Source organism: Mus musculus, chromosome 12, assembly GCF_000001635.26.
Source record: "Mus musculus strain C57BL/6J chromosome 12, GRCm38.p6 C57BL/6J".
In the NCBI taxonomy this organism is placed as follows: Eukaryota; Metazoa; Chordata; class Mammalia; order Rodentia; family Muridae; genus Mus; species Mus musculus.
Window position 1 is genome coordinate 17646736 of NC_000078.6, and position 27941 is coordinate 17674676.

At 48.5% G+C, this 27941-nt stretch overlaps 1 long non-coding RNA gene across 2 annotated transcripts; it reads right to left on the bottom strand.

The window, feature by feature from the left end:
- Positions 1 to 16920: 16920 nt before the first annotated feature.
- Positions 16921 to 27880, bottom strand: Gm29864. 2 transcript variants are annotated; one of them, XR_381314.2, is made up of 4 exons: positions 27710 to 27880; positions 26759 to 26955; positions 22558 to 22661; positions 16921 to 17665 (listed from the first exon to the last, which is right to left on the bottom strand). It is a non-coding gene; the product is annotated as a predicted gene, 29864 (long non-coding RNA). The 2 variants fall into 2 exon arrangements; XR_381313.2 differs by having other exon boundaries at positions 27432 to 27880.
- Positions 27881 to 27941: the final 61 nt, after the last annotated feature.

Consider the following 27941-nt stretch of genomic DNA (forward strand, 5'->3'; position numbering starts at 1 on the left):
CTCTGTCAGGTTGTTCCCAGGAACCACATGGTGAAAGAAGAAAACTGATTTCTGAAAGTTGTCCCCTCCACATATGTGCCATGGTGCACACACACATGCTGATACACACGCACACACACACACACACACACACACACCCTCAGACCCACAAACCAAATAAATAAACAAATGTAAAAATGCTTTAAAATGCCTGTATTATAATTTCCTTCTGGAGCTGGAGAGATGGCTCAGCAGGTAAGAGCACTGACTGCTCTTCTGAAGGTCCTGGGTTCAAATCCCAACAACCACCCATAATGAGATCTTCTTCTGATGCCCTGTTCTGGTGTGTCTGAAGTCAGCTACAGTGTACTTATGTATAATAATAAATAAATCTTTGGGCTGGAGCAAGCAGGGACTGAGCAAGCAGGGCTGACCAAAGTGAGTGGGGTTGACGGAAGTAAGCAGAAGTCTTATCTGGTCTCCTGGTCCCTGCTCTGTCCTGTGCCTTCTATGGTGCTCTGGACTCCCAAGGTGTACCTTTTAACTTGTTGGTTGTTATTTTAATAGTGTTTAATGGAAGCAGAAGTCTAAGCAGGGGTAGTTAACTGGACAGTTCTTGAGTGATGTTTCTGTCTCAAAGTTGGGGAACCCACCCAGAGTGTAAGAGTGGAGCTCTTAGTGTGACTCTCCCACGCCTGCTGCCTCATTGCTCTCTGAGGTTCCAAGCAGGAGATAGAGGCTCTTCTGACCCGTTTTTGATCCCCAGGGTTAGGGATGGAATCTAAACCATTCCTCATAGGCTTAGGGTTTTCCAGCTGGTGTTGTTATTTGGGGTGGGGGTGGGAGGGCTATGGAACCTTTAGGAGGTGGGATCTGACTGGTGAAATTGGGTGCCTAGAGGCAGGCCTTTGAAGGTTATATCTTGTTTTCTCTCTCTCTCTCTCTCTCTCTCTCTCTCTCTCTCTCTCTCCCTGTTTCCTTGTCAGTCATGATGTGAACACCTTCTGATGCTATGAATAGAACATTGTGGTCTTTATCACCATGATGATCAAAAGCCTGCCAAGACCCTGAGCTTTCTATTCTTTTTATTTTTGTAAAGATTTATTTATTATATGTAAGTACACTGTAGCTGTTTTCAGACATACCAGAAGAGGGCATCTGATTTCATTACAGATGTTTGTGAGCCACCATGTGGTTGCTGGGATTGAACTCAGGACCTCTGGAAGGGCAGACAGTGCTCTTAACCTCTGAGCCATCTCTCCAGCCCAAGCTTTCTATTCTTGCTTCCATCAGGTATTGTGGTCACCAAGAGGCAAAGGGAACTAAATTCACTTGGAGGTTTAAATGTGTCTGTCACTAAGGACTCTCCCAGACCCCTGTCAGGAATTCTGACCAGAAGGATTCATTGTGTCACTAGGAGATTGTAGGAGTGGGTAGCCCCCAACAAGTGGTTCTGATCTAATGATTGGTCTGTGGTCAATGGTAGAAGGCTGGCTACATAGGCACACTGGTCTAGAGCAACCCTGGGAGGTGAGTTCCCAAACAGGGTGTGACTCTGAGAGCCAGAGGCCTCGGAGAGCCAGAGGAGGTCTGGCAGCATATGCTTTGATGAGAGACCACCCTTCCCTTGGTGAGCTGGAAACCTGTGTGAGGTGAGAAGAAAGGGATGCTGGGAATATGTACTCGGAGGTCCTTGTCCCCAGCACAGCCAGCCGTACCCAAGCAGCCTCCAAGAGGAGGTGCCCTTGCTGCAGGCCAGCTTCTGGCTTCTAATACCTTCCTTTCTGGATGTATTCCCATCACAGCCTTCAATGCAGCACACCTTAGGCCCACACTCCAAACAGGGGCATGACTGAAGATAAGCCTCAGGATTTGCTATAGGATCCATGTTTGCTGGACAATGGGACAGAATGCTGCCCTTAGACAGCACTGGCTCACAGACATGACATCCTCTGAGGATATGACTTTTCTTGATAGGTCGCTTGAGCCAGGCAGGGTGTAAGCATTCCTGTCCTCTCAGCTAGGTCACCAACACAGCAGGTCACTGGGGACAGAGAGGAAAATCAGTGAGGCAGCTAGATGACCCAGATTCCAGGACTCTTGATGAAACCTGAGGTCCAGGGAAACACCAAATGGCAGTTCAGTTCAGTGGGTGTCCCCAATGGAAGGGACTTCTCATCTTTAATTTCCCAACTCTGACAACTCTATATGAGGGAGTCTGGCCAGAGCATCAAATTTGAGTGGTTTTTGTGTGCCAAGTGCTTTGCTGAGTAGACCCTTTCAACTATCCTCTTTGGTTTGTTAATAAGCCTTGTCAGGGCACCTGCTCCATGCCAGGATCATTGCAGGGAGAGATGAAAATCCAGCGGAAAGCAAACCAGACACCAGCCTGTCCTCTCAATAGTCACACTCCAGTGTGGGGAGAGGATGGGGCGGGGAGGGGAGAGCTCACAAATAAATAAATAAACAGCATAGTGATGTGCACCTTTAATCCCAACACCCAGGAGGTAGAGGCAAGACGATCTCTGTGAGTTCAAGGCCAGCTTGGTCTACCTAGCAAGTTCCAGGTCAGCCAACACTACATAGTGAGACCCTGTCTTTTTTTTTTTTTTTTTAAGAACAAAGTAAATAAACAAATGGAAATATAACATGCTAGGTGGTAAAGTGTTACATAGAAAATAATACCTGGGCAGGAGTCTCTTACCAGCTATGAGGTGGCTTTGGAAGGCAGTGCTCTAGGCAAAGGCAGGCTTGTGAGGAGCTGGCCATGAACACTACTTGTAAAAGGCAAATGTGCTGCAGGCACAGGCTGTGCAGAAGCCCTGGGGTTTTGTGGCACAGCAAGGTAAGGTCCTATGGGAGGGGTCTCTGTGGTGAATAGAGTCAGAGCAGGGACAGACCACATAGTGACAAGAGGGAGGTGAGATCCAAGCAAGTTCTATGATACAGGATGTGTGTGTATGTGAGAAGGTTCACCCTCCATCCCTTGGTACTTGAGTCCTTGGTTCTTGCCTGTCATATACACCACAGGTAACATATGTGCTCAAGAGATGGCTCACCTATCCTCCCGTCTTGCTGGGCTCCAGAGACTGGTGAAGGGTGGGGTCACAGGAGCTGGCCATGCTGCTGGCTCTCTCTGTGTGTATGTGTGTCTGTGTGTCTGTCTGTCTGGACCGACAGCTTATCTGGAACTTTTTCTTTTGAATGATAAAAATGGCACTGTCCACTCTACTAAGCACTGAGTCAGGATCTGGACTCAGCCAGTCTATCCGACTCTCTCAGAGGGTGTCGCTCTTCCTACCTGCCTCCCCAGCCCTGAGCACCATCAGCAGTGGATGAGTGGACTGACATTTGCTGTCCAGTGGGTCTGCAGGGGCTGCAGGAAACAGAGACTTAACACAAAGGCAGTCATTACTCATCACAGACATTTCCAATATGCAGAGTATTATAAAGGCTCAGACAAACATGGCGGTTCCTCAGAACGACCCAACACTTAAACCTATATTACCTCAGAATCAGACAAGAGGCCCTGAAGGGGAAACCCCTGAGCCACACCTGGGAGTCCCTCTGCCATAGCCACCCTTCCTAAAGCTTTCCTGTCATCAATGGGGCAAGCAGAGGAAAACTAAGAGGGTAGGGATTGCCGCCGGGTGCCTTTGGAGATGGTGCAGGTCATGGAGTATGACTTAGTGACTCCTGTCACTGTGGCTGTGATGAGATGTGGATCATGATCAAAGAAGGTGGTCCTGGGTATAGACTCCAGAGGGAGGCGCTGGCTACTACCACACTGCACATCCCTTACCTGGGCTGTGTAGATAGCCTGGCAGGGACTAGCATTCATTCTGATCTAAGATGGCAGAGCCCACTCCAGCAGGCATGCATAAACACACACATATGCACACACATGCATGAATACATGTATGCATACATGTATATACTGTACACATATGCAGCACATGTAAATCAGACCGTATGCATACAAACTACACTCCCCATATACAAACCACACACTCTCCATAACACACACACACACACACACACACACACACACACACACACACACACACAGGTACATGTGCACATAAACCTCATACGTATAAAACCATACCCTAACCTACATGTGCTTTTATATCATGTATGCCAATCTACCTTGCAAAGCTCAGAAATCCTTTATGGAGAGCAAGGGAGCAGACAGCTGCTCACATCTTTGCTATGCAGCCCCCAGCCCATCCTTCCAGCCCTTGGAGCTATAAAAAGTGGCTCATGCACACAGGGCTCTTCCCATCTGCCCTGGCTGTATCTCATCTGACAGAATGAAGCATTGGCACTACCTGTAATGTAAGAAGAGTCAATGCAATTGCCTGCAGAGGATTTTTGGCCAACTTAGGGTCAGAGAGTGGGAGCCACTCTGGCTTCTGTCTATCCCTCCAGAAGACAACACACCCATGACAGTGGGTTTGGGAACAGCACCGGGCAGGAAGTACCTGGTGGGCGGACCAAGAACTGAGATGAGAAAGCAGAATCTATAGTTACCTGCTTTGGATCCAGGCCTGCCCTGAAGTCAGAGGAGATGGGTACTCTTGATTCTTTGGAGATTCTGGGACTATCCTATTCCTAATACCCTTGGCCCAGGCAAGGCTACAAATGAAGGAGCTCAGCCAAGATGCAGCACTGGCTTCTGTCTAGGAAAAGCAGTGGGGGCCTGGGCTCAGCTGTTACAAGAGAATATCTCCTACAGAGTGTTCTAGCCCAGTGCTCATGCCCAGAAACCTCTGAGACCTAGTGACTCCTAAACCTCAGGACTTGGGAGTGACCTGGTGCTCACCAGCAGCTACTATGCCCGGGCTGTTCACATGGTCCCTTCTCAGCTATACTGACCCCTGCACATCTATGTCCCCGTTTGCTCTGTCCCTGCTTCCTGGTTTTTGCCTCTCAGCTACCAGCAATATATGATCATCTCATTCGTGTGTCTGTGCCCTCCTGCAGAGTGTTCCAAATGTCACAGATTCTCAGAAAACATCTGTGAGAACAAACCAAACTGTGAGAGGCCTCTGGCCACCTGCCTGGGAGGGAGAAGTAGGAGGATCTGTCTGCTTCCTATCCTTACTACTGGGGGGGGGCGTCTATGCTGATAAGAAAAGAACCCCAGAGTCACAAGACTGGGAGAGGGCTGGGGGCAGACTTGGCAGCAATAACCGTCCTGTCCGAATGTTAGAAGCCCAAATGTGGTCTAGGTTCCCAGGAAGTGTCAACCTGTGACTCTAGGAGCTGGGGCTCAAGAGGGTGGGGTTGAGGTGAGTTCCCAATTAGGCAGGGGCATAGGTGACCCCAAAGTGCAGATAAATGTGCTAGTACCTGCTGAAAGCGCAGCAAGGGAGCTGGGCTAGCCTGGGATTGAGGAAGCTGAGAAACTGGATGGCATTAGTGACCACGGCCCTAAAGCCTGCCTCACCTTCCCTGTCCTCCTCAAAGCAGAGTCTGTTGTTCTTTGTGTTCCTGTGGCATTTTCCCAGGCTTGCCACACCATCCCTGAGACCAAAAGGCCCTGGTATGTGACCACACACTCTGAGAGCTGTATTCAGAGCCATTCAGACTGAACTCTGAGGATGGGCCCTCAGAGTCTTACAGTGGAAATGTGCATCCAGCCAGCTCACCCAAACATCCTCTTCCAGATGGACTAATGAAGCTTCCCTTGCCAAGAAAGGCATCACAGAGCCCAGCACGGCCACTGCCAGAGGCCAGCCACGGGAAATGAATGTAGGGCTTCTATAAATGCAGGGAAGGCTTTGTAATGTTGGGGCGGGGGAGGGGAGGGTACCAGGGCTGCCAAGAACCCTGAAAGGATCACTTCAGGTACCTGCTCTCCTACAGGCTTGTGTCCCCCTCCCCCACCCTGCACACCCACCGCTGTGAACGCCAGGCTCAACATCGTCTGAAGCCATTTGCTTCCCATAGCAGCTGCTCTTCCTGGGGCTTTCTATGTAACCATCAGCAACATCGGGCAGGGAGTGTAGTTATTTTTATCATTGTGATGGCTGGAGTACTTTATAAAAGCAACTTAAGGAAGGAAGGAGGGAGGGATGGGGGAGGGGAGGAAGAATAAATCTGGCTCACAGTTTGAGGGTACAGTCTGTCACCTTGCCGAAGGCATGGCAGCAGTAGTGAGAGGCAGCTGGAGGCAGCTGGTGACATTGTATCTATTGTTCAGAAGCAAAGTGATGGATGCAGGTGCTCAACTCTTTTGTTCTCATTCAGTCAGGTATCTCCAATTTATGGAATCATGCCAATAGTACCACTTAGAGTGGTTCTTCCCACTTCAATAACCCCAATCTAGATAATCCCCTACAGACATGCCGGAAGGTTTGTCTATTAGATGATTCTTCAAGTTGACAGTCAATATTAGCCCTCACAGAGAAGGACCTAGGAATGCTGGAGGCATCTGAGTGACAGAGCCTCTGTAGTTGGCTGTGAAGATTCATTAAGTCTGTAGCAGGCTTGTCACAGTGGGTGACACCTGCAATGCCAAGAGCAGCTCCAGGTATGGCTCTATGCCCTGTGGGCACCACTCCATCACCTTCCCACTTTGGCATGGCCAACTCCCTCTCATGTGATACTTGCACCATTCCCAGGTCAGCTGCTAGCGATGCCCTGTTTGAACCTCCATTGTATTACATACAGCATTTTGGGAGTATAGCCGCAACTGAAAATACCCAGGTCAGAGTGGAAACACAATATCTTAGTGACTTACCATATACCTGAAGCCTTAATGTCACTCACTCTCATGAAAACACCACAGGATGGACAGAGACAGAAGGAGGGGACAGAATGAGCCTGTCAACCCTGTGGTATGATGGCAAGGAGGTGGTGACATGGTCCCAGATGTCACCTCTCCCACATGTAACTTCTTACTCCCACCCAGCCAGGCCCTGGCACCAGCTTCCTCATGGCTGCTAGTGGACATAGTCCATCAGTTGTAACAGACCCACTGACTCTCCACAGTCCATTAAAGAGTCTTAATATTCACTCAAGGATGGATTCCAATTAGTTTTGGCCTCATGCTAACTAGACCTGACTTCTCTGTGGACCAGAAACCACATCATGATGCTGATTAGTAGGACTACCACTAACCCTTGAGACCCAGCATGGCTGATGCTAGCAGCTGCTGCCCCGCCAGTTCACTGATTAAGTGACCCATCACAGTTTGCAGTGGGAAACAGTCTATGCAGAGAGAAGGGCTGGCTGTTCTGGGAATACTTTTGGCTCCTAAAGTAGGAGTAGCTGCTGCTGGGTTTTAAATTCTTGGAATCTCACGGTCAGTAAAGTGTTTGGGCTTTGCATTTGCAAGACCTAGGTTCTCCCATCCTCTGATACCTCTGGAGTCCCAAGGAGCTTCCATGCTACAGAAGGTACCCCTTCCTCTGAGACCACTCTTCACTCACTAACCCTTTGACAAAATGCTTTAGAGAATAGCTGAAGGATGTGTTCTTGCTTTTTAAAAGGGATCTACAGCTCCAGGGCTACATATGGGCATCCAAACACACACACACACACACACACACACACACATACACACACTAAAATAAATCTTTAAAATATAAAATAAGTGTTTGTGGTAAATAAGGAAAATCTGAAGTGAGCTGGTCTTTCTGGCCCCTGGTGCTGGGCTGGGGAGTAAGGCATAGTAAGGTACTTTACAGCACACTCTTTTTGGGATGCTGATTTTTAGCATCCCTGATGGACAAGGCATGCCTGAGCTCTTTGCCTGAGGTGACAGAGTCAGTGAAGTAGGAGTCAGGATTCAAATGGATTGTTCTTGTCTGAGGTTGATCCAAAATCTTGGAGAGAGCTAGGCACGCTGGAGAAATCCCAAAAGGGTGATGAGAGAGATGGGGGTCTGTCAGAGCCACCCCCTACTACCCAAGCACAGCAGCCCCTCTCAGTCCACTCATCCCAGGGACACCTGGGAATGATGGAAGTGAACCCTGAGAGCCGCAGGGCATAACTACTGGGAAGGATGGTTAATGGCCAGTTTTTTCTGAGCACATTTTGACAGTCTGACACCCAGAGATGGGGGGAGGCAGTGTGGAGAGGGGTGTCATTAAAGCTGTTATTGCTCTATTAAATTTCTCTAGGAGCATAAAGAGCTTTCATCCGCCTTAAGTCCTGTGATCACAGTGGAACAAATTATCACCTTTTAAACTGGATCCGTTTCCGTGAAGCCCTGCGTAATATGTCCCTGTTGGTGAAGCACACCCACCTCTCTTCCATTTCCCGGATTCCCTGTCCCCTCTTCCTATAGTTCTTTTTGACATTTTCTTTTCACAGCCCTCCAATTGCCTGGAGACATTCTTGTTGATTTTGTAGTAAAATCTCTATGGCCTGCACTCTGCTGAGAATACAGACCTGGGGTTTATTGATCAAAACCTGGAGTGCCTCAAAAAGCAAATGTGATGGGAGGGAAACAGACCACTCAGGTCTGAGGCCAACACCCTCTTATTTTATTTTAGATTTTCCAAATAAAAATGGGCTTTGGTGGTAGGATTCTAAGACTTCTCTGGTAAAATCAGACAGTACTGGACATTTCTTTGTAAATGAACTTATTGTGGAAATCCTATATTTACGAAGCATTTACAGCTAGGATGAAAAAACCAAGACAACAAGAGAGGGTCCTCTCAACTTGCCAGCAGGACTCCTCAGGTCCCAAGCCAGGAAGAAGAGAGCAGTGGATGTATACCAGCCATCTCTCTTTTTTTTTTATGCAATCCAGGATCCTAGCCCAGGGAATGGTGCTGCCCACAGTGGGTAGATATTCTCACCTCCATTAATCTAAACAAGATAATCCCCCATAGATCCCATACCCAGAGATCCATCTCCCAGGTGATTCTAGATCTCATGAAGTTGACAGTTGAGATTAACAATCAAAGGTTGCTTTTTAAATTTTGTTTTATTGTTTTCTTAAAGTATTAAGGAGCGAACCCAGGGCTTTGTACATAATAGGCAAGCAAATCTACCATTGAGCCACATTCCCCTGCCTTTGTTTCTTGCATCTTGTGGTACTATCTATTTAAAAGGTATCTCCCAAGTTCACCCATTAGAAAGAAAAAGCTAGAAGGAATGGAGGAATAGGGGATGATGTTTATGGTATATAGTCATCGAAGAGCAGTAAATACTCTGCTCAATTTTCCTAAGCTCCTTTGGTCTCAGGTCCACACAGAACTGCAAGGAAGCCTGGAAAATGTGCTCAAGAGAGAAAGGTTAATGTTAATGGCTTTAGTAGTCAGCTTCCAGTTTGAGTCATACTAGGTCTTGCTTTGAGAGAACCAAAGTGGGGAAAATTAAAAAAACATGAAGTCTGTGGAAGCAATGGATGAGTGTGGAAGAGATGGATGAGTCTGTGAAGGTGATGGATGAGTCTGTGGCAGTGATGGGTGAAACTGTGGAGGTGATGGGTGAGTCTGTGGAGATGATGTATGAGACTGTGAAAGAAAATTAAAATTCAAGGTCCATGACTCATGTGGCTTGCTAGTTAGGAGGGCTTTTTGGGCCTAGAGCAAAGAACAAAGGCTGTAAAGTCATCCCAGGAACCAACTAGCCATAAAGATGGGGAAGACATACAAGAATGTCCGGACTGGCCCGGCGCCTTCCTATCTCCCGCCCTTCTGACATGAGTTAAATGTTAACCAGATGCTCTGCTGTTACCTCGCTCTGAACGTACAGTTTGCTGATGTTTAAACTGTCCAATTGTGTGAAGCCACGCCAATTCTTCCCCTACCCCCACTATTTTCCTATATAAACCCCTAGCTTCTGAGCCTCGGGGTCGACACCCCTGTCTCCTGTGTGAGATACGTGTTGGCCCGGAGCTCTGTCATTAAACTACCTCTCATGTTTGCATCAAGACGGTTTCTTGTGATTCTTTGGGTGTGCGTCGACTTGGGGCTTGAGTGGGGGTTTCCCCACTAGGTTTTTTCAAATGTAGATATGATGTCTTCATGAATCTGAAGCCAGAGAGGTTTGAGAGCAGTGTTAAAAAAAAAAAAAAAAACCTATGTGAAGGGGCCCTCTTTGGAGCCTTGAACCAAGAACACAACCTCATTCTGGAGACTGAAAATTCATGTCCAAGGGTACAGGGATCAGAGGAGTGACCTGAGTAGAGCTCCTTTAGCAGACCCCTCTCTGAGACCACTGAAGCAATAAAACTCAAGGGCCTGGAAGTCTGGGTCAGGTTAAAGGCATGTCCCTGAGCCTAGGACATAGAAGGTGGGCAGCTGACATTTTTATCTTGAATGAAGGCTGTTCTTTCATTAAATCTATTTGTTCTTTGTTTGTTTGTTTGTTTGTTTGTTTGTGTGTGTGTGTTGGATGTACACATGTTCACATATATTCACATGTACTTGAATGTGTGAGAGAGGAATTTGAGGTTAGGATTAGCTTTAATTGTAACTTTGCTTTAACTTAAATTAGCTTTAATTGTAAATTAAACAGTCAACAGTTGACTGACAGGAGAGTCTCAGTTGAGGAATTGCCTAGAGCAGATTGGCCTGTGGAGATTGATTACTAATTGGTGTAGGAGCCAGCCCACCACCACCACGGGCAGTACCATCCCTAGGCAGGTAATGTTGGGTTGTATAAGAAAGCTACCTAAGCAAGAATCTGAGTTAGCCAGCAAGTAGCGTTCCTCCATAGTTTCTGCAACAGGTTCCTGACCTGACTTCCCTGTGACCTGGAAGTTGAAGATGAGATGAACTCTTCTGTCCCCAGCAAGAAGGAAACTAGGACAGGTGTTTTCCTCTATGGTCTCTCCATCTTAGTGTCTTAAGACAAGTTCTATCACTAAACCTGGATCTCTCCAATTTGGCTACAATGACTGGCCAGTGAACCCCAGAGGTCCTCCTGCCTCTGCCTCCCCAGTGCTGGGATCCTGGGGTTACAGGCATAATCTCCCACAGCAGGCCTTTCACTTCCTTGCTGGGATCCAAACTTAGGCGCCCATTTGTCGCAAGCGCTTTACCCACTTCCTCAAACCTATTTATGTTGTTTGTTTGAGAAAAGGCATCACTGTATATGCCTCTGACTGACCTAGAATTTGCTATGTCAACCAGACTGGTCTTGAATTCACAGAGAACCACCTGCCTCTGCCTCCCAAGTGCTGGGATTGAAAGCCTCATGCTTACTTTTTGATTGAACAGGAAGCTGCTGGCAGGATTCACATTAGGCGTGAGCACCTCACATTAGAGCTGGGGAGGGCAGGGTTGGTCTGGACTCCAGTTCACCCGTGTTTTCTGTTTCCTGTTTCTTTACGCATTCTATCAAGCATGTGACTGCTGGTATTCAGCCCTTAGTAGGAAGGCCAAAAGCATCAAGAAATTACTCATCTAAGTGAGATCTAAACCACTCTGCCTTTTCATCATGCCGGCATTTGTTGTAAACATCCTTCTACCTGCAGATTCTACTGTTTAAATGTTACAAACTATTTCAGAAAACAGGTTCCTCCTCCAAAAATATGGATTTCATATATCCTCTGACGTTTGTGTTTGGCCTTGTTTAAACCTCTGGCTGGTTACTGAAGGACCACAAGACTTGGGGAAAGGTTGGCAAGGAGGGGCTCTAACTCCAAGCCAGCTGAGGGAGGGTCCAGTTGCAGGTGGGTCTAATGTGGTTTTACTCAGGTTCCAGGGTCAGGCTAACCAGTGGCTTGAGGCTACCATCAAAGTGCTGTGGAATCAAGAGCCCTCAGGGGCATGAAGACACTGCTGGCCTTGAGTTCTGAGGAAGTGTAGGGAGGCACTCTTGTTTCCCAAAGGTTTGAGCTTTCTGTGGTCAGCAGGAAGGGAGGGGTGTGAGGGAATGACACCACTTGTGTTCAGCAGGGTTTTTTTTTGGGGGGGGGGCGGTGTCTCTAGGGCCAGGACATTACTCAGAAGGCTGACTGCTGTCACAGAACTTCCGAAGTGTCAGGATGTTGTACTCTCCAAATGAACAAGACCTTGCCCTCTCAGGCCCTGACATCCTGAACTCTGTGGTCGCAGGGGTCAACTGGCTTGCCTTTCATGGATCTTCAGTGGTTTCCTGCCTCCTGCTCTCACCCATTTGTCTACTTTGCTGCCATGTTGCTGGGCTTGACATAGAATCCTGCACAGGAACTTTGGGGATGCAGTTAATCATGGCAGGAGGCACCGGTGGTGCATTCGTTTCTATGGCTCTTGGCTCACAAGCTTCTCCTTCATTGACTCCAAAGCACATGCAAGCATCTTCAAGCCTTCTCTCTGGTACAGTCTTCTTGTTCTCCCGCATGGGGGTACACACTCTGCCCACCCCGATAATCTCTCCATCACAGCATCCTTGATTTGGTCACCATTGCATAGGTTTTTTTCCAAGTAAGGAACATTCACGGGCCTCAGAACTCTCCACTCAGGTACCTTTGGTGTCAGTTATTCTTCTGTAGGGTGGGTAGGGGTGCGACTGGGGGTGGGGGTAGGGGATCTGAGGGGTGGTTTGGGGAAGGGGGAGGGAGATATACTGTACAAAAAACTAATGAAGGGTCAGGAACCCAGATCCCTACCCTGAAGACAAAAACATCCTGCCCTTCCCTTCCCCTACCTACAGGCCTACTCCACTGCCACAGGCCTCTGAGCTGTGGCAGCTGACTTTGGAGCCAGAGCTAAAGGTGGGAGGAGTTCAGTATAGTATAGTCATTGGCGGGTAGGCTGACCTCTTACAATTTTGAGAACTTACAGGATGGAGCCATATCTTCATATTAGCTGCAGTCTGTTCTTGGCCAGGTCCTGGGGGTTCTCGTCTGCCTGCAGTTCAAAGAAAAGGTCTAGGTGGAGCTAGTAGGCTTAGTTCTAGCTGTGTTTCTTTAATGGGTATTGCATATGATGAGGCTGGACTCTTTATTACTACCATGAACAGCCAGCCCATCCACCCTCTGCCTGGGTGTGACTGGGCAGGCTCAGAGCTTGATGGTGTGCTTGGCGCTGATCTTGAATGGCTTAATAAAATGTTTCTCTCATTTTCACTCAGCAGCCCTGGTGGCAGAGATTCCTGAATGGGGGGGGGGCACTAAGGGGTTCCCTGTGACCTGCCTGACACCCACAAGTGTCCTTGCTTCCTGCTTTAGGCAAACACACTACACTATTTTTTGTATCCATTTGCACAAGGCATCCAGGTACGTTTGAACATAGAAATTATGCTTGTTCTTCATATCTGTTAGCAAAGGATGCTGGGAAAGAAACAATGTCTCTCTGGTGTCTGTAAGTGTTCCCTGTAGCCTGGGGCCCCTCTGCCTTGTTTCTAAATATGTAGTGTCATTTGTAAAATAGATTTTCATAGCAAATCATAGATAAAGGACTTTCAGAAACTATTTTGGGTAACAGTAGAAATCTCTCTCTTCCTTATCTCTCCCTCCCTCCCTCCATCTCTCTCCCCTCTGTGTTCATGCATGCATACAGTGTATTCCTGTGATTGTGGTCTTTCTATGTCACATGTCACCTCTCCCCTTTACCCTTTACCCACCTGGGCCATCCTGGGATGAAGTTCCAGGTCAGCAAATGGACCCTTTCTCTGTGGATTTGCTTAGTGACTTAGAATTATCAAGAAGATTGCCTGGGTATCTGGTCTTGATTTCCTTTGCCCTCTCTTGAAAACTCTGAACGTTCTAGAAGTTTCCAATTCATATCTGGCAACTTCATGAGGAAACCCTGTAGATGCCATAGGTTCTAGAAGACCCAGAGTTACCATAGACTTCGGAATCATTGACCTGTGAACATGACCTACTCCGACCAGGGCTGGTTCCTTGGGGTCCTTTCTCATGAAGGTCAGTTATCTTTGAAAATACCCTTTCTGGATTTCTGAGAAATCTGGGTATTCCAGCTACCAGGGCTGGAGAGACAGCTCAATGATTAAGATCCGGGACTGTTCTTCCATAGGACCCAGGTTCAATTCCCAACACCCACATGGCAGCTCACAACTGTTTGTAACTTTAGTTCCAGGGGATCTAACACTCTTACACAGACATACATATAGGCAAAACATCAATGCACAATAAATAAATCTTTTTTAAAATTTGCAGAACTGTGCTCTGTCTGTATTGAAACCTTGCAGTTTCTCCTAACCTCTGTTTCCCTCCACATAAGATAGTGCACCCCTGTTGTCCCAGGCATTCAGGAGCCCAAGGACCTTATAAATCCAGGACCCTGAAGCCAGCTGGTCAGTATGGGACACCGTCTCAGACCAAAATAACAAAGCCACAATAGGCGTATGCAGTTGTGGCCAAGTGACTATAGTGATAGATTAGAAAAAAATATATATAACAATAAAGCCAATAAAATACAATGGTGTTAATACATATATCCTTGTGTGTTCAGAACATTCAGTTCTGGGGGCTGGTGAGATGTCTCAGGGAGAAAACCTGTAATCCCTGGGACCCACATGATAGGAGAGAACTGACTCCCTCAAACTGTCCTCTGACCTACACACAGGCACTATGGCACATGCATGTACACTCAAGCTCATATGCACACTCATGCTAACACACACACACACAATTTTAAAAAATGTCTATTCTGTCTAGGTGTGGTGGGGTATGTTCTTAAGAGATCGAGGTAGAAGGATCAGGAGTTTAAGGTCATTTTTGCTACATAGTGAGTTCAAGGTCAACCTGAGCCACCTGAGACCCTGGGTTTTTGTTTGTTTGTTTTGTGTGGTTGTTTTAATCACTCATAAAATACTCAGTTCCACAAACCCTATCTTGTGCTCAGTGCTATGCTGGGTACTGGGCCAGGTGTCCCAGAGGCAAGAACAAAAACCCTTCCCCCTCAACTTAACCACAGCCCAGCAGGGAGTGTGTCCCAGAGAGTGATAGGCCTGGACACCAATGGGCTTGTTCTCCCAGAGGCCTGGCTTTCCAGAAGCCCCTCCTACAGGACCACCTCTTGTCTTCTGAGGCTGAGAAGCTGCCAAGGTTCTCTGTGTGTCAGGTTACACCCATGGCTGTGCCAAACAACAGCTGTCCTTCGAGAGGCTCTCCTGGTGCAGTCCTCCACCTGCTGTGAGGTGACCTTCTGAAACTCAGGTTTCCTTAGCTGTCTCCAGATCCCGCCGGCCTTTTCTGTCTGAGGGCTGGCATGTTGCCAGGCCTTAGCTTATAAGGATGGGCCTAAAACCCTCTCTCCCTGGAGAATCGTGCAGCCAGGAGGAGAGGCAAAACTGCAAACAAATAGCGCAACAGCTTGCTCCCGAGAGCTCACAGGTCCTAGAAGGGGAAATGGAACCTGCTAACCAGAGGAGAAGGAGGAGGAGGAGGAGGAGGGGGAGGAGGAGGAGGAGGAGGAGGTAGGGCAGGCTGACAAGAGGAGCTGATGAGCCACAAGTATAACTAGGAATGAGGGGTAGCCATGCTCTTTGCAGGATGATGGCACTTGCCCCATGCTTGCCTCTGTTTGGGCTCTGGATCAATGTCCCAAGGACCCTTGGAAGGAATGTAGGAGAGTCTCCTGTCTGTGATTATTGTAATAGCGTCTGACTCTAAGATATTGAAAGATGAGTCAATCAGTGAGAACACGAGGGAGAGGCAATTTCAAATTACATTTAAAATGGGGCTGGGGAGGTAACTCAGTATTTAAGAGCACACACTGCTCTTCCGGAGGACCTGCCTTCAGTTCCCAGCACTCACATGGTTCACAGCTGCCTGTAACCTCACCCCTAGGGGATCCAACATCCTATTCTGATCTCTTTTGGCACTTGCATGCATGCCCACAAATGGGCACACATACATAGAAACTAAAAAGATGCATCGAGATTTCACAAATACTGTGCTATGTCTTGGGCAGGGATGGAAGGATGCACCTTAGAGCCAGGGAGTCAGGGACTCACTTTGTAGGCAACACAAATATATCACATAATTCCATACAACTGTTCTCCCAGTATAGCTCGATAGCGCCTCTGGGGAATCTCTCTAAGACCATTTCGGGAAGTCTGCAAGCAAAAGCCATTACAAGGAATGAAAGTTGGTTTGCTAGGATGTTTGCTAGGCACACAGGAAGTCCTGAATTCCATCTCTTATATAAGACAGGTGTGCTGCTGTATACCTGTGACCCTAGTATTTGAGAGGGTCAGAAGGTCAAGGCCATTCTCCTCTACATAGTTAGATAGAAGTCAGACTAGGGTACATGAGACCCTGTTGAAAAACAAAATGATTCTTTCTTATTAAAAATATGATTTATTTTTATTTTATGTTTATTAGTGGTTTGCATACTTCTGTGTCTGCGTGAGGGTGTTGGATCCCCTGGAACTGGAGTTATAAACAGTTGTAAGCTGCCAGTGGAGGCTGGGAATTGAACTCAGGTCCTTTGGAAGAGTAGTAGTCAGTGCTCTTAACTGCTGAGCCATCTCTCCATCTCCCCAAACCATTTCTGTAATACTGCTAAGGCCTTGTTAGTGTGGTAGTCTCTTCTCACAGGTGCAGAAAGGCTTACTAGGCCTGTGCAGTAATCAAACGCAGAAGCGACCGAGAGCTCCTCCGTCAAGCCAGCTTTTGTAACTGTAAACCAGTGATATGCATCTCAGTAAACATGCTGTTTGAGGAAAAACACAGATGCTCTTTTTCCACCAAGACTGTTATTATAGTAATGTGTGACGGATTGAATGAAGGACTGTATAATATCAATTAAGAGCAATATAATAGCTGGACAGTGGTGGTACACATTTTAATCTTAGCACTTGGAAGGCAGAGGCAGGTGGATTTCTATGACTTTGAGGCCAGCCTAGTCTACAGAGTGAGTTCCAGGATAGCCAGGGCTACACAGAGAAACCCTATCTCAAAAAACAAACCAAAAAAAAAAAAAAAAAAAAAAGAAAGAAAGAAAGAAAGAAAGAAAGAAAAAAGAAAACAGGAAAAATGAAAGAAAAGACAAAAAGCAATATAATAAGAAATACATTACTTCTGGGGAGAGGCAATAAATGGAGGCATACAGGGAGGTCCCGGGAAAAGCCTTAAAGGCTGGGGAACAGCATCATGTCAAGCCACCCTGGTGGAGCAGAGGGCTGTTGAAAGCTCTTGTGGGAACGTAAGAACCAGCCTTGAACTTGGAGCACAACAGGGGTTAGAATGGCTTCAGGCCAGTCTTTTAATCTCTGAGCCTCCATAGCCTCTTCTGCAGAGGGGAAGGAGGATCATGACTTCTGAGTCATTGGTTTTGTGGCAAACAGAATGAACTTCACTGGTTTCTGTTGGTATCAGGAGCCCAAAGGGAGCCACAGAGTAGACAGGCAGTGTTTTCTCCTGCTCCCTACTACCTGGACCTTGCTCTACCCCCAACACCTGTATCTATCTCCAACCCATACCCTGCAGTGGAGGGGCTTCCTGACTCGGAAGAGTAGGACACATTGCCTTGGGGCACAGCACCTGGTGTGACGCTGGAAACAGTCCCGTGCACTCTGGCATACATAGGCACGGAGGGATGAACTCAGCCAGGAGCACAGGCTTGGAGCCTGAACCTGGTACAAGAAGTTCACAGGAGCCTTGGGCAGCCGGTGGGCGTTAGCCATGGGCACACTTTTCCTTCCTCCTGAGCCTCCATCCGCCCAGATCCAGGACTCAGGCTTCCTGAGAGACCTCCCCTGGGTTCCCAAGACTTCTTTCAGGAAGGTGTGCATAAACGGAACCCAGCAGAATTATTGGCTCCACCTGGAAAAATAGGACAAGGGTGTTAGCCAAGGCACCTGAGCTGTGCCAACTGGCACCATGTGGCCCCACCCCTCCTCCCCAGGCCAACACAGGAACCTTCTCTGGCAGTCCTACCTGAATCTTCCAAACCTGGCAAGTCAGGCTGTAAGTGTGAGTGTGCAGCACGCACACCCTGCCTGTGTTTATAGAGAACTCCTCACAGATGTCAGACATGAGGATGAGCCAAAGGCCTGCAGGCAGCTGGTTGGCTCCTGCCTCTGTGACTCCTGTCTCTAAGAACCCTTGGGACAGGGGCAGAGGAAGCTTCCAGAGCCCAGAGATGGGGATGCTGTCTAGAGCCCCAAGCGCCAGCCTGCATTGCAGAAGCTTGTATTCTGAGGTCTGTGGTTGCCAAGGGCTGTGGTTGGGCTCCATGCTGGATGTGAGGCCTGGACTATTCACCTCAGTGGGTGCATGCCATTCCTGCATATATCCTATGCAAGCATGTCTGTAGTAAGTATTTGATAAGTCATTTCCCAGCTTGTATTTCCATAAGGGTGAGATCAAGTTATAAAACATAACTAGGATATATGTTGCCAATAACAGATCATGCCCCACCTGCCACTCCCACTCCTGCCTAGATCTGCCTCCCACTACCTGGATTCACTCAAGCCTGCATTCTGTCCAGGGGCTCTCTGAGTAAAAGATCTTTGGAGTCAGGCTTAGAAGGGTTCACAGAGCTCAGCCTGGTGGCCCTATGGTGACCCTACTTCAGAAGTAGGAGACTGACACATGGCAAATACATGTCCGTATGAGGCCTGACCAGCTTCTTCGGTGACCACTTTCTGTTTGCTACTTGGATCTCCGTGTCCTGTGTCCACTGTGAGGTTGTGCATGCCCATCGTGGCCTGTGAGTGTCTTTAGGGACAGGGACAGCTCAGACAGGAATAGGATTCCCTGAAGCAAAGCGAACACGAGGATTGTGATGGATGATAAAGGCCCTGGCGGCAAAGCTCTTTTAAACACCTCAGGTGAGGCCGGGCAGACAATTTCCAGCAAAGCACTTGCCACACAAGCAAGAGGCTCTAACTTCCACCCCACAACCCCTGTAAAAAGCTGATGTAGTGGGGCATGGTTATAATCTCAGTGCCAGGGAGACAGTGGGTCTTATGAACTCACTGCAGCCAGCCTAACCCCAGGTTCCCTCTGGTCCCAGTGAAAAACCCTGTCTCAAAACGAAACATAAAGATGGGGTCAGATGGTTCCGTAGGTAAGGCCACTGGAGACCAAGCTCAGTGACACGAGTTTAATCCCTGGGACTCACATGGCGAAAAGAGAGAACCAACTCTACACAAGTTGTCTTCTGAGCGCCACATGTGCTGGAGTGCATGTGCACAGGATAAACAAACAAACAAACAAGTAAGTGTAAATGGAATATTGTTTCCCCTAAAAACAGGCGGCTCCCTAGGAACAATACCTGAGGCTGACCTTTAGCTCCATGTGCACCCACATATAGGTGCACATAACCCCACCCCCGACGCACACATACTTACCCACACACACACCCTCCCCTGCTGGTGCACTGCAGAGAAGAACACTACACACCCTGCCTTGTTCTCCTTCCCTCAGACTTTCTCTGCGACTCAGGTTTTCCAGTCACCCTCCCAGCTCCCCGTCCCTTTATCACTCCTGGGCTTGTGGTTGGGTTAATTTTTTTTTTTTCTAACTTCCTTCTACTCTTTCCACTTGATTTAACTTTCCATGCTCCAGGCCAAATCACACACAGGCCACTCCCTCTCGGGCTTCTGCTGCGATTTTTCTTTAGAGGTGGCACCTGCAGGAGACCCTGGGAAGGAGAGGCAGGCTGGGGGAGGGACCTGGAACAACATCTAGCCAGGCAGGGTTTCTCCTGCCTGTCCTGTGAACTGAGGGCTGTGAACTTCCGTCCTACACACCCAGAGCCCATTGCTCCACCCTTCCCTTGCTTTCCCAAGAAGCCCGTAGTTGGTGTGGGTACTGCCACCCCACTGGCACAGGTGAATTATGCCCCCTCAAATTCACAGGCTGAAGTCAAGCCCTCAAAATCTCGGGGTGTGAATTGGCACAGTGTCTGAAGATCATGTGGGTAGGACCCGGTCCAATAGGACCTGAGTCTTCATCAGTAGATCAGGACACAGTCACACCATCTGTGAACTGTGAAGATGCAGAGATGAGGGGACCACCCTCAAGTCAAGGAGAGAGGCCTCAGCAGAGAGCAATACTGATCTCACCTGGGCCTCACACTTCATGCCTCCAGAGCTCAGAGACCATAAGCCTACATTGCTTAAGAAAGGCACCTAGTCTGGGGCCTTTTGCTACAATAGCCAACACAGATCTATCTGCTCTCTTGGGCTCAGCACCCTGCCTGTGCTGACATGTCAACCCCCTAGAGGGCCCCAGAGCCACATGAGGGTACACTGGGCTCCATCAAGCTGAGGTCCCATGGTCTCTGCTGAGGCCTCGGTGTTTGCTGTTTTCGGCTGGGCCTTCCCACCATGCCTGTGTGCTTGAGCTGCCATGATCAACTGTGTCTCTTCTTTTGCCAGCTGGTATTGCTCTCAAATCACCCATAAGAACTGTGTTTGTTAGTGAACCATGCACAAAATGGTCTATCTGCTCCATAAACATGAGTGCAGAAGTGGTCATCTCTATGAACGCTTAACTAAATGATCCGAAAGTCATTCCTGAATGGCAGATTGTCCCTCATATAAGCTATTGAGTTCCACATGGTGTGAAGTCTGGCTCCAAGATAGTGCTCAGTTAGCCTTTCCTCTCTTAGAAATCACGCTGTTTCATAGTTCTCCATTGGGCCAAATCAAGACTAGTGGGCAAGACTGTCAGGTTAGGGACTGGGGGTAAAGTATGTGACTCAGTTGGTAGAGTGCTTGTGGTGCATATCTAGGACCTGAGTTCTGATCCCCAGCACCCATACAAAAGGCCAATGTAGCAGTTTGTGCCTGTAATCTTAGCTCTGGGAAGCAAAACCAGGAGGATCCCCGGGACTTGCTGGCAAACCTGCCCAGTTGAATCACTGGTCTCCAGGCTCACTGCTAGACCCTGCCTCGAAGCATGATTCATGAAGACATTTGACATTGACTCTGATTTCCACACAATCACACACATACACGCACACAAACTATTAGTAGACTCTGATGTGAGTCTGGATCTTCAGTGGCTAGCCCATTGTGGACTGAGAGCTGCAGCTTGTTTCTTTTGGGCCATTTGCTCCAGAGGGCAGCTCTTTTTTAGAGGCCTTATCAAGAAGAGCTCTGGGCCGGCAGTGGCAGCACACACCTTTAATCCCAGCACTCGGGAGACAGAGGCAGGAGGATCTCTGTGAGTTTGAAGCCAATGTCATCTACAAAGGGAGATCCAGGACAACCAAGCCTACACAGAGAAATCTTGTCTTGGAAAAACAAAAGGAGAAGAAGAAAAGGAAGGGGGAGGAGGAGGAAGAGGAAGGTGAGAGGAAGAGTGAGAGGAGGAGGAAAAAGAGGAGGAAGAGGAGGGGAGGAGGGGAGGGGAGACAGAGGAGGTGGAAGAAGAGGAGGATGAAGAGGAGGAGATGAGGGAGGAAGAAGAGGGGGGGCTAGGTGCTCTGCTGGCACCAGTGGAGTGATTAACCGGTTTGCCTGTGGATCCCTCTGGTCCAGTATCCCCCCCCCCCCTCTGGTAGGCATGAAGAACATTGCCTGAACAGTCTCATTAGAAAACCTGAGCAGACTGGTAAGGTCCCGTTGCTCCCAAGTTCTTGACCACAGACACTACGAGCGAGTAAAAGGTGACTGCTGTGGGACGGGCTAAATAAGATGTGATTTGTTATGAAGCAATTTATAATAGGTGCACACGGGAGAGACCACAGGAGAGTCAAGGTGAAAGCGGCTCTCAGCGGAAGTCATATCCAGGCTGTTTTATCAGTGTTTGTCAACTTTCACTGCCCCCCACCCCCGAAGAAACGAAAACTAGGGTGTGGTAGCACATGCCCTTATCTCAGCACTCAGGAGGCAGAGGCAGGTAGATCTCTGTAGTCTAGCCTACAGTGAGTTTCAGGACAGCCAAGATTACACTGAGAAGCCCTGTCTCGAAAAAGAAAGAAAGAACTGGAAACTAGAAGATGTGGCACCATCCCAGCGAGTGCGCAGTCCCACCAGCACTTAACTTTGAGACTGTGTTACACCTAAATCAAAACTGGAGTGATAAACAGACTTAATGAGTGTTTTATATTAAAAATGAGATTCTGGGTGGCTGGGTGTGGTGTGGCTGTGGGCACGGAGCCAGGTAGAGAGCTTTGAGTTTAAGACCAGCTTGGTCTATATGAGTTCCAGGCCAGTTACAGCTCGGCTACACGGGGAGACTCTATCTCAAAAGAGCTAATTGTATATTAAAGCCATTTTTGTTAAACAAAACTAACATTGGCTCAAAAATTGTTGCAAAAGAGTGGGATTTTAGAATTACAAGTAGATGACCCTTTGTCCAGGAATCCAGAAAGATTATATCAATCAAGCTTCGTAACACGTGAGTGATGCCCTGTTAAGTGGCTTTACCCAGAGAGGCTATCACGAAGCCCTAACTTAGCATGAAACAAAAAGGCATTGTCCATTAAGTGTCCGTGATAGTAAACAGGGCCAGGTGAGAAAGTCCCTGGCTGGAGGGGTTTTCTGTCTTGGCAGTGTTTCCTCATGCCTCTTGGGTGTTGTCCAATGCGTAAGAAGAACTCGGGCTTTCTTTTTCTGTGCTTGCTGACTTGAAGAAGGTAGAAAAAGGCTGTTATCTCCCCTACCAAGCCCACTTTCTTTCTGCTCTCCTGAGAGGCTAGAGGCTGATACCTAGACATCAGCTTTGTCAGGCTTTGCCCTGGCATCCATCATTCTCACCTGAGGAAGTTCACGAGTGGTGGGTGAGCGAACATCAGAGTGAGCTTGCCCAGTGGATGAAGTTTCCAGATGACCAGTTGACTGAGGAATCTTTACACTGGAACCTGAGGAAGAAACAGGGGCAGGATAGAAGGAGAGCTGGGAGCAGGGCCTTTCAGGCAGAAATCATTGTGAACTTCAGGGACTCTTGGAGGCCAGTCCAGCCCATGTGGGCACTCCCCTTGTCAGAGCATAAGAGGGAAAGATAGGGTGGCTGAAGGTGATAGGATCCAAGAATTGGAGGCCAGTCCACCCATGTGGGCATTCCCTTGTTAGAGCATAGGAGGGAAGGATAGGGTGGCTGATGGTGATAGGTTCCAAGAAAAGTCGCATTAAGTTGTAGGTGGAACAAGTGGTTCAACAGGACCCTGAGGTAGACTGCTGAGGACTAAAGAGTTTAGTAGAAGGATTATTAACACATGGGCAGATAGACAGAGAGGCAACAACATGGTGGAGTCCCTGAGGAGGGTTCAGGACCCTGCAACAAAGATAGACAATATGGTGGTGTCTTTGAAGAGAATGGGAGCTCAAGTGGCAGAAGAAGTGTCTTCTCAGCAGGCCTCAGAGGATGAGGGAGGTCTCACGAGGGAGGAACCTGTAGCTAGGCTCTCTGATTCCCAGACTGGAAGCACAGAAGAGGGTGGGGAGCAGGATGTGTGGTATCCATACCCACTTTGACGCGGACTGACTTCCCCAGAAGAAGTCCTGTCTACTTCGTTAGCTAGGAACTCACAGACAACGTCCATGCAGGGTGCATGTCAGTATCTGAGAGAGGAGACCTGAGAGGAGGCTGGAGTCTAACACTGAGCTCTTAAGCAGGTTACACACATCTTTTTTTTTTTTTTCTTTTCTTTTTGGTTTTTCGAGACAGGGTTTCTCTGTATAGCCCTGGCTGTCCTGGAACTCACTCTGTAGACCAGGCTGGCCTCAAACTCAGAGATCCGCCTGCCTCTGCCTCCCAAGTGCTGAGATTAAAGACGTGCGCCACCATGCCCGACTTGGTTACACACACCTTTAAGAACTGAAGGTTGGAGGGCTTTCAGTAGCAGGTAGCATGGTGCCCAGTGACCTTAGATTCGGCCTGGATGGTTTCCAGAGCCAGGGAGAGGCTCTCCCTGCTGCTGAGTGCAAGAGGCTGGCAGTAGCCACGCAAGTAGACTGAAGCAGTGGGCTTGAGGCTGGATGTGGAGAGGTGCTGGTGCTTGGATGGAAAAGACAGCATGATTCAGGAACCAGTTGAGTCCAGACTCCAAGCATGCAGCCTCAGGTATACTGTGGTGCTTACTGTCGCTCCAAGGATGAGGGGGAGGTAATCTAGGAAGGACAGTGGGGGCTGTAGTGCTGTGAATGGGAAATGTTCACCATGGGCGCATGCATTTGAAAATTTGGTCCTTTGTTGCTGTTTGGGAAGTCATGGATGTTTCAGAACATGGAGCCTTGCTGGAGGATCAGATCTCCAGGGGCAGGCTTAGAGAGGTATAGCCAACTTCAACTCTCTCTCTCCCTCTCCCTCTCTCTCTCTCTCTACCTCTCCCTCTCCCTCTCCCTCTCTCTCTCTCTCTCTCTCTCTCTCTCTCTCTCTACCTCTCCCTCTCGCTCTCTCCCTCTCCCTCTCCCTCTCTCTCTCTGTCTCTCTCCCCCTCTCTCTGTCTTTCTCTTCCTGCCCTCTGCCCCCCGCTTTATGCATGTGTTTGATGGCATGCTCTCTCAGCTTCCTATTCTGGCTTCTCCAGCCATTATAGTCTCTCCCTTTGGAACCATAAGCCCACATAAACTCTTTATTCTGTATGTTGTTTTTCGTCAAACTGGAAGTGACTGGGGACCTGAGAGGTGATTTATCAGAGCAACAGAAAAACAAATAACACAGAAGAATATATAGCCAGGGATGCCTGCTAGGTCATTCAGATAAAGGTTTCAAGTCCTTCATGAGAAGCTGGGTGGATTTGGCTATACCACGGAAACTGCAGGCCTATAACGGTCATTACAGCCATAGGTTATATATTGGCAGTACCTCTGCAGATCTGGGCAGGAAAACCTCTCCTGTAGGACCCAGGCTCTGGAGGAAGGCCATATACTCTTTTTTTTTTTTTTTTAAAGACAACATTTCATTGGGGCTGGCTTACACATTCAGAGGTTCAGTCCATTATCATCAAGGCAGGAAGTATACAGCATCCAGGCAGGCATGGCAATGGAGGAGATGAGAGTTCTACATCTTATTCCAAAGAGACCCAGAAGACTGTGTCCCACATGGCTAGGAGGAGAGTCTCAATATCCACCTCCATAGTGACACACTTCCTCCACCAAGGCCATGCTTACTCCAACAAGGGCGCACTTCCTAATAGTGCCACTCCCTGGGCCAAGCATATTCAAAGCACCATATTCCACTCTCTGGCTTCCATGACACCATTAATGGTTCTGAGGCTGCTGAGTCTTGAATGGCAGTGACCCACTGGAGAGTTACGGGATCTCATCCCAAGAACCCCAGTATCAGGAGCTGAGGGAGAATACTCAAGCAGAGCGAGAGCCTTTGGGTGAGGAGGGACAGGGAAAGGCTCTGTACCACCCAAGCTGAAGGACGAGATCGTTTCAAGCTAGAGCAGTGGAACCAGAGGAAGTCCTGGGATGGCTTGCCGGACTAAGTCCTATGGAACTCTGGGCTGGCTCTGAGCAAGGTGACTGTGGAAGTACAATGGAAATTATTACAGGGGGTGTATGCATAGAGACTAAGTCTCTACAAGATGTGTGGAAGATGGAAAGGATCCAGGAATTCTGAGAGATCGATCGGTTGTTGTCCCTTTTTATTCAGTCAGGATAGCATGTGAGTATGTTCTGACTGGGTTTGGTTGAGAGTCAAGTGCAGATGGATGCAAAGGGGCTGTCCATTTAGGAAGGATGCCCAGAGTGGGTGATACAATGATAATGTTGACTGTCAACTTGGCAGGCTCCACACTCACCTAAGGGATCAGAAGGAGAAAGCCAGCTGAACAATGACATTCCCGGCTTTTCCTCCTGATGTGGACACATGTGATCAGTGGCCTTACAGTTCCTCCACCATAACTTCTCAACCTTGCCGGACTGTATCCTCAAACTGAGAGCCAAACTAAACTTCCCTTCCTCCCTTTAAGTTGCCCTTGTTGGGTACTCACAGTGGCCACGCTGGCATGGTAGCACCTCCATCACCAGGTGTCCACTCCCTCCTTCCACCTGCTATCTTAGCAACCACTGCCTGCTTCCTGCTGAACCAAACCTTCTTCATCAACCATTAGCTGCTGCCCCGAATCTGCTGCTAAAGAGGATGAGAAAAGACATGGTGGACCCCCGGATGCCTCGCTCGCGTCACACTGAGATATTAAAGAGCAATGCTAGCATTGCAGAGAAAGGAAGATGATCTTGGTTTTAGATTCCTGAGGATCAGGAAGAGAGTGAGGGGATTGCCCAAGGTTGAGGCTCTAGCAGAAATACACTCCACACTCCTGTGGAGGTTGGGAATGGGGTGGGTGGGTGGGAAGACACTTAGGTTTGGAGACAAGACAGAAGAATTCTTATTTGTCTGTTGGGCTCTACATCACAAAGAGACTTGGGAGCTCATCTGACCAGAATGAGGTGTACAAAAGAGACCAGAGGATTTCAGAGTCAGGAAGATATTAAAAATGCATTAAAGAAAATGAAGTGGGTAGGAGAGAGGAGGGCGTGGAGACAGAGTCTGTGAGAGTCGTCACATGTGGGGTCTGGTGTGCTAGAAAGTGGGCTGTGTGGTGAGATCATGGGACAGTCCTCAGAGGAGAGTTCCAGAGAGGCCAGTGTACGGACTGGTGGGAGTGACAGATGAGCAGTCAGTGGGGAGAAGAGCAGGAAATGGGATAGGCGAGATGGCTCGGTGGTTAAGGCACTTGCACCAAGGCTGATGACCTGAGTTTAATCCCCAGGACCCACATGGTAGAAGGAGAGAACTGACTTCCACAAGTTGTCCTCTGAGCACCATTTATGCACTGTGGTACATATGCATACACACACAAATATCTGTGTGTGCACCCACAAAATAAATGAATGTTAAAAAAAACAACCAAATCTTGTTTAAAAGAAGATGAGAGATTGAGCTTAGACAAGGAGTTCTGAATTGAGACATGGGTAGGGGGGAGCTGGTGCCGGGGTCTGTACTGACCTTAGAAGGAGCCAGTGGCTGATGGGTGAAGGTCACAAGGCTAAGAAGAAGAGCTGGGAAGCTGGAGAAAACAGCACTGAATGGGCCATCCACATAAATATGTACTGCAGGATGGGGCAGGATGTCCTGGGAGAAGAGGGTAAGCAAGGAAACCAATCACATCTTCACAGATGTGCTCATCTGGGGGTCTCACAATTCTGAAATGAGAGAATAGTCATCAATTAGCTGCTTAGCAACAAAGACGGTCCTCTCTAAGGTATCCCAGATTTCCTTCCCTGATCCAGTTATCCCAGAACCCTTGAGCCACCTGCTTCTATCACTACTGCTACTCAGAACCTTCCTTCCTTTATCCGTTGCATGAAGATGAACACCTACTCCTAGCCTGACATTTGCTGTGTCTAGGACAGGAGGATATAGGCTTGAGAGCACGAGTCCCGTTCTAGAGCCCAACCTTAATAAATATGTGGCTTTTATGCCACAGTCTGCTTCTCTGCGTGGTGGAGATGACCACATGACTCTCCACAGGGATGGTGGACTGCAGAAGTTTGCCTGGGCAGCGCACTCATTTTACCTATTATAATTAGTGCAACCCCCCCCCACACACACACCCCATACACCAGCTCTCCCCTCCCGGGTGCCTGCCTTTCTCTCAGAAAGCCCCAGTCATCTTTACCTCTTGTCCATCTGGTACCCACTGCCATTGCTTAAGTCTCTTTGTTAGGCTGGTAGCAGGAAGGTCAGCTGTGCCTTGCTCTTGGATCCATACAGAAAAACCCATACCCCTCCACCATGCCCTCTAACGAGAACAGTCATGACCTCTGACCCTCAGGGAGGAGGCTTTCCATATCCTTCTGGAAGACTGGTCTCTCTCCTGCACAAGTACCCCACGCTTCCCACAACTGTCCAGTCCCCTTCACAATGGTTCAGAAAAATTTTGAGACAGAATCTCACTGCGTAGCCGTGACTGCAGTTGTGCTCATTAGTCCCGACTCCCTGGTCAGTGCCTGGGCCCCTTGGAGATAATGGCTGCTCTGAAGCTTGGAAGAGGATAGTTAGGGCCTGAGGGACACACAGAAGCAGTAGCAGCCTGTGTTGGAGAGGATCAAACAGCTGCCTCCTCCAGCCCTCTCCGTCCCAGCCACTTCCTGCACATTCACAGTGAGAGAGGGAGGGAGGGGCTCTC